The sequence below is a fragment of the Octopus sinensis genome, linkage group LG19 (genome assembly GCF_006345805.1).
Source record: "Octopus sinensis linkage group LG19, ASM634580v1, whole genome shotgun sequence".
Taxonomy (NCBI): domain Eukaryota; kingdom Metazoa; phylum Mollusca; class Cephalopoda; order Octopoda; family Octopodidae; genus Octopus; species Octopus sinensis.
In genome coordinates, this window is record NC_043015.1 from 41,357,191 (window position 1) to 41,364,305 (window position 7,115).

Here is a 7,115-nt window from a genome sequence, read left to right on the forward strand (position 1 = left end):
TGGCACTCGAGCCCCGTGCTAGTAGGGTGTTAAGAGCACCATCTGAGCATGATCGTTGCCAGAGTGGCTATCTGGCCTCCGTGCTGGTGGCACGTAAAAGATACCATTCAAACGTGATCGTTACCAGCATCGCCTTACTGGCACCTGTGCCAGTGGCATATATAAAAGATTCGAGTGAGGTCGTTGCCAGTACTGCCTGACTGGCCCCATGCCAGTGGCACGTAAAAGCACCCACAACACTCTCGGAATGGTTGGTGTTAGGAAGGGCATCCAGCTGTAGAAACTCTGTCAGATCAAGATTGAAGCCTGGTGCAGCCATCTGGTTCACCAGCCCTCAGTCAAATCGTCCAACCCATGCTAGCATGGAAAGCGGACGTTAAACGATGATGATGATGATGAAAGTGAATGGAGAGCTGCTCACCAATGATGCCATAAGTGTTGCCCATTTGCATAATTTACGAGAAAATGTAAATGAGTGTACTTTCCTAATTTAAAATGTTGGTGTTGATCTGGAAACAGTAGCACACAGCATGTGGATTGGCTGTATGCAAATGAGTTCGTTACTGGGAGCAGGAACTCTCGTGGGAATTAAAAAAAAAAATTCGCACCCAGGCGACACTCTTATGGAGCGGCACTTTTGGATCTTCTGTACAAACCTGTATAGAAATAAAAGCTATTGTTTGCGATTTAGAGTAATTTGACGGCACCATATGTCAAGGACAAGCCCTTGGCAGTCAGACAGCTTTTGTAATTTAAATCGATAACATAAACATTTTTGGTACCTATAAAAAAAAATTAATAGAATATTTCAAAGTAATTTATTAAGGAATGGCTGTGTGGGTAACAAGAGACTCACTTTGCAACAGCGTGGTTTCAAGTTCAGTCCCATTGCGCAGCCCCTTGGGCAAGCTCCTAATTATTATAGCCTCATGAGTGGATTTGGTAATCCGAAACTGAGTGGAAGCCCATTGTTAGAGAGAGAAAGATAGATAGATAGATAGATAGAGATAGATAGATAGATAGATAGATAGATAGATAGAGATAGGTAGAGAGAGAGAGAGAGAGTGTGTGTGTCCAAATCCAGGTAAAAAAAGTCACAGGGGTTTTGTCCGAGGGTTTTATCCTAGCGAGGTTTTGTCAGGGTCCCACAAATTAATTGTGACTTTTTTTTCCTAGCCAAAATAGTGACTTTATCACTGTGACTTTTTTTAACCTGTGACTTTATTACCTGTCACCGTATTTCCTATCATCACTTGACAACAGGTGGGTACTAGTTAAGAACAGTGGTCCCGGTGTGCGCACTCGCGTACTCGCGCATCCGCGCTAGCTAGTCATGACTAGTCGATCTTTACTTTGTGTTTTTGTGTGTTATTTACTTTGTTTAACAAAAATTATTTAGTGTAAAAAAATGATTTATTTTGTGTTTTATTTACTTTGCTAGGTAGTCGCTGTAGGATCGACTAGTCACGACTAGCTAGCGCGAGTACGCGAGTGCGCGCACTGGGACCACTGTTCTTAAGTACTACCCGACTGGTGTTAGTCTAGTCCCCGTAAACTAACACCCGATCAGTTCGGCAAAGAAACCGACAGAATAAAGTAACAAACTTAAAAAGAAGTAAAAAAACAAATATTCGAGTTGATTTGTTCGACTAATATCCTTCAAGGTGATGCCTCAGCATGGCCGCAGTCCAATGACTGAAACCAGTAAGAGATACTGTCGAAGAGAGCTGAATGTTTTCAACGATATTTGGCGTTCATAATGTGTGGCAGAGATCTCGTGTTTACTTAAAAGCGTTTGACAAATTCTTTATATCACATTATCCATCTTTTACTCATGACACTTCACGAGGTACAAAGAATAGCGAAGAGGAGAAACTAAATAGTCGATTCACTGTAACATTAACCATTAACTCTGCGAGTGAACCCTCGAGATTTTGTCTCCTCTTAACCTTATAAAAAATACATGTTTTTAGTGAAATTTCTTTGTAAATATCTTTCAGTTGGTGCAGATTCCGATTATTTCGGAATTTAATGTGAAAAGGAAAGAAAAATGTTGGAGGGCGCACCCATACAGATCTACAAAATGAAATGGAATTTTTAAAAATGTGATATTTGATTCTATGTCCGCGTGGTCACCAATTTAAAAAGATTTTTTTTTTCACACTAAATTCCGATATAAACGTAATCTACACATCCTGAGACGTGTTTGCAGAAAATTTTATTAGAAAAATATCTATTTTACTGAAAGTTATAAGGAAACAAAGTCGATGGGGGGCACATTTCTATAAGTATGCCCAGAATCACTCTTTTTGATGCGCCATGTAGTTTGAAATTTTCTGATTTTATGTCTTTAACACTGCTGAAGAAGAAAGAAATGTTTGGTGAAGGACCACAAGATCTTGAATTGCCCATACGGCATTAAATCGAGGAGAGGAATGCTTTCTTTGCTCGACAGAGCGATACAAGAAATGAGACTTCAACAGCTTTCATGAACTTGCTCTGAAATATGCTTTCATTAAATGCCCATTTAATCTTTTGGATGGTGCCAAAATACATCACGATCATAAAGATATTGATGAAGAATTCAGTATTTTATTGCTGTTTAATTATTAAAGACGGGAAACAGACATCGAAAGAGGACTCGCCCTCTTTCGCCTCGAGCTTTAGCAGTTTATTCAAGAGCGTAACCTTGGAAAATCGGTTCCAGATATAATAATGATAATAATGGTCAACTTTCCTGGTCATAAGAACAAAATGACGTAATGGGTGAGAAACTAATGTGGTTTCGAAATTTGGTTTTCCTCCACTTTCTTCCCCGCAAATAAGTCTCTGATACAGATCAGCAAAAACTATATTGGCGAGTGTAAACCAAACTCATTCTACCAACGACAAACAAATAATATATCCATAATTACCATTATTTTATAAAATAAATTACATTTTGTTGTGTCTGGGGAGAGTCATTCTCTTTTGGTGCCTTATAATTTAACACACTCACCGGTAAAATTTCCACTTTTTTCTTATTTTTATTGTCCTAAAATTTTCGTTGCTTCTTGCAACCTTTTCAATAGTTTTGACTCTTAAAAATAAGAAAAAAGTGGAAATTTTACCGCTTAGTATGTTAAATTATAAGGCACCAAAAGAAAATGACTCTCCCCAGACACAACAGAATATGCTTCAACACACGAACTCATATAAAGAATCTTGCAAACCAAATCCAAAAACGGGATCCCCAAAAACGAAATATAAATTACATTTATTTTATATTTATTTTAATTCAGAAAAATGAAGACTGAGAGGTCAGAAAAAGATTTGGCTGCTATTTCTAGCAGGCTTCTGTCGTTGACTCGAGTATGATCCAATAAGGGAGTGACGTGGAGGGAGGGGGCAGCAGGTTGCATTTATGTGTATGCATGTGTGACAGCACATATGAATGTATGTACGTGTATGACTTTATACGTATATGTATGTAGTGTGTGTGTGTGTATGTGTGTGTATGCGTGCGTGTGTGTGTGCGTGCGTCACTTGTGACCGACCCACCCTAAGATTATTGACTTTGCACACGTTACTCTTCGGTCATTTCCGTGTGTATGTGTGTATATCTACATGTATGTATGCTTATGTATCTTATGTGCGTATGTGTACAAGTGTGCGTGTGTGTGTATAGCTACGCGTCTATGAGCCTATGTGTATAAGTACGTGCGTGCATCTGTATGTGTACGCCTATGTGTGTGTGTGCGTCTCTACATTTGCGCATGTGCACTTTCGCGTGAGTGCATCTATTATACATACACATATATATGTATATATATGTGTGTGAGTGTGTGTGTCTCACTGCAAATGCGTGCGTTGCGTGCATGCGTGCAAAATGCCTACATGTCGTTTTCCTCTATGCGTTTATGTCATTCTACGCGTTAACGTATGCGCGTCTCTTACTTTCCCCCCTCTTACCTATCCTCTTCATCTCCCCCCTTCGTATGCGCCTACGTTCAACGCAAGCCTCCCCTTCCTCCCACTCCGTCTATCCCTCTGTCAAAAGTGGTTAACAGAGTCAGACATTAAACAGCTTCAATAGACACACACACATGTCTACATGACCACTTGTATTTAAAACTTACATACACACGCATATACACACCATATACACACACATATATAGTTCTATATACATATAGGATATATATCAGTGGCAGCCGTCTATAATACGTGTTTTTCCGTTACTACAACAGCATAAACACACTTCACCAGAGCAACAACAACAAAGTAGACTTTGTTGTCCTTCCATTGAATATATTAAACTTCTAAAGCATCAATCATGCCAGACAGTTGTTGCTGTACCTTGGAGGGTAAGTTTTTTGGGGGAAAAAACGGTCTTTCATCCCTTTTTATATCCATCTATCTGTCTATCCATCTTTCTTTCTGTCTATGTCTAGCCTTTTGTCTTACCTGTTCATCTCCGTCTAAATCCGTCTGTTTATCTATGTCTGTCTGTCTCACAGCTGTCTAACCCAATGAGGGAGTCTATGCCTATTTATCAATGTCTATTTATCAGTATCTATCTATCTATCTATCTATCTATCTATCTATCTATCTATCTATCTATCTATCTGTCTGTCTGTCTGTCTGTCTGTCTATGTCTAGCTATTTGTCTTACCTGTTCATCTCCGTCTATATCTGTTTATCTATGTCTGTCTGTCTCATTGTTGTCTAACTGTCTGTCTAACTATTTACATGTTGGTTCGAGTATGATCCATCGAGGGAGTCTGTGTCTATTTGTCAATGTCTGTCTATCTTTCTGTCTATGTCTAGCTATTTGTCTTACCTGTTCATGTCCGTCTATATCTTATTGTCTGTCTATTTACATGTTGGCTCGAGTATGAGCCAATGTGGGAGACTGTTTATATCTACCTGTTCATGTCCGTCTATATCTCTCTATTTATCGATCTATTTCTCTGATTGTCTATATATCTGTCTGTCTATCTATCTATCTATCTTTATTTCTCTATCTACCTATCTATTTCTCTGTCTATCTATTTCTGTCTGTCTATATATTTCTGTCTATCTATCCTTCTGTCTATATTTATCTATTTCTCTGTCTGTTTATCTATCTGTCTATCTATTTTTCTATATATGTCTGTCTATCTATCTATCTCTTTCCCTATCTATCTATCTATCTATCCATCTGTCTATCTATCTATCTTTCTTTCTTTTCAATATATCACCTGTCCTTTAGTAGCCATCATTCTATCTCTTTCATTTCCATTCTGTGTTGTACTTACAAACCGATCCGATCCGTCGTCAAACAGTAGTTCCCTATCATTTTACTGCTTTTTGTTTATGACAAGAACCCTACAGCCTCCCCACCCCATTCCCACCCCCCAAGCAAACCCTCTCTGAAGAAAGGGGTGCTGTAAGGGACCCGCCACGGCCCTTATCAAGGAGCAACTTCGTTGAATCCGCAGAGAGAGAAAGATCCTATAAATGGCGATCAAGAAAAAAGATATGCGTTTCAATATTTCATATATAAACACTTCGGTTAAGGTCATTTATACCAGTTATTGTCACCCAAATCTGTGGGTCCCGGACTCATTTTGCTATTAGTTATTGGTATCGAAATCTGGTGAACCCTAAGCGCTTTATTTGCTTAGTATTATCAACTGGTTATTGCTATAGAAATTAGTGAATCTCTATTTGCTTATTGTTATCAACCGGTTATTGCTATCAAATTAGGTCTTATACTATATTTACTTAATGTTGTCAACCGATTATTATCGAAAATGCTTCAAATGATCACAGTAAGCGGCTTCTATTGTGCGTACATGTATGTGTGTGTGCATATATATATATATATATGTATATATATATGTATGTATATAATTCGTTAGTTTCCATAACATTGGACAATAAACACGGAGTCCAGGAAACGCGAGCCAACGTGGTCGTTCGGCTTGTTAGAAATAGCAGCCAAAATCTCCATTAAAATCAAACTTCAGTGTGAAGGGAAGGACAGTTCTACCCTAGATGTCTATCCCCTGGGGGTCTGAAGGGTTGATCTAGATTTCTTAACTTTATACAGCCAATCTTATATGGCTTACAAGCATAAAATGTTTTCGTGAACGGAAACAAAACTACTACGTAGTATTTGAGATCTATTCTTTCCATTCGTTTAATTCTAACATGTACAAAGTTGTCGCACCGACTACCTATTGAACCATTGAGCATTCTCGTTGATCAGTCAATTGGTAACCTAAACTAAGATTGTACTAAAGTTTGTGCGCCAAACTACGAGTGTGTGTGTGTGTGTGTGTGTGTATAAACATTATCTTCGAAATAGTCACCTTGCGCAGCACTGCCCTGGTCCCCGCGTTCCTGGCGCTTTTAGAATCCGGCCTGGAAGTCGTTTTCCATAAGAGAATCGAGAACCTTCTGCAATTCGTTCCGGATTTTCGACCACGGTGTCAAAACGGCGACCTTTTGAGCTGCCTTTGTGCGTATATTACGAAGTGGTATTAAAAGGTTTCCGCAGCGCGCCAATACATGGCAGCACGTTCGCGTGCGCACTGAGAGCTAGAAGTGGCCCTTTATAAGGCCATGTGCCGAGTGACATCGCTGTGTTTACTTGGCAAATTGTAAAATTTTGATATTACGTGTATGCTGTAGTCTGCGATTTTTGTCATGGGCAGGAATTTGGAACAGAAAGCCAACGTGAAACATTTGGTAAATTTGCGTTGAACTTTGGAAAGTCAGCTCCAGAAATATTGAGCATGCTTAGGGCGATTAGGCAATGGGCCGTGCGCAATGTTTCGAGGGACACGAGCGCTTCAGAAGCTGTGTGTGTATTTATAAACTCACATTTTACCCCCTCGTTGGCACTTTGATTTAACCCTTTGAACTTTATATATTTGAACTTTAAAGTTTTGTTTATATTTTCAGTTGATAGGTTATTTTTTCGAGAGATATTTTCGGAGTCTGTCAGTAACCACTGCCACATTCATTAAAGCAATTATTTATTTAATTATAATGTTTGCAAATACTACTAACCCACAGAGTTTCGCCAAAAAACAAACAAACATTTTTCTGTCAGTTTGTCAACTTAGTTTCTGACACCAAACTTT

General features: G+C 38.9%; 1 long non-coding RNA gene across 1 annotated transcript; it reads left to right on the forward strand.

Moving 5' to 3' along the window:
- Window positions 1–3,777: 3,777 nt before the first annotated feature.
- Window positions 3,778–4,314, forward strand: LOC118767183. The gene is made up of 2 exons (XR_005003087.1): window positions 3,778–3,812; window positions 4,160–4,314. It is a non-coding gene; the product is annotated as an uncharacterized LOC118767183 (long non-coding RNA).
- Window positions 4,315–7,115: the final 2,801 nt, after the last annotated feature.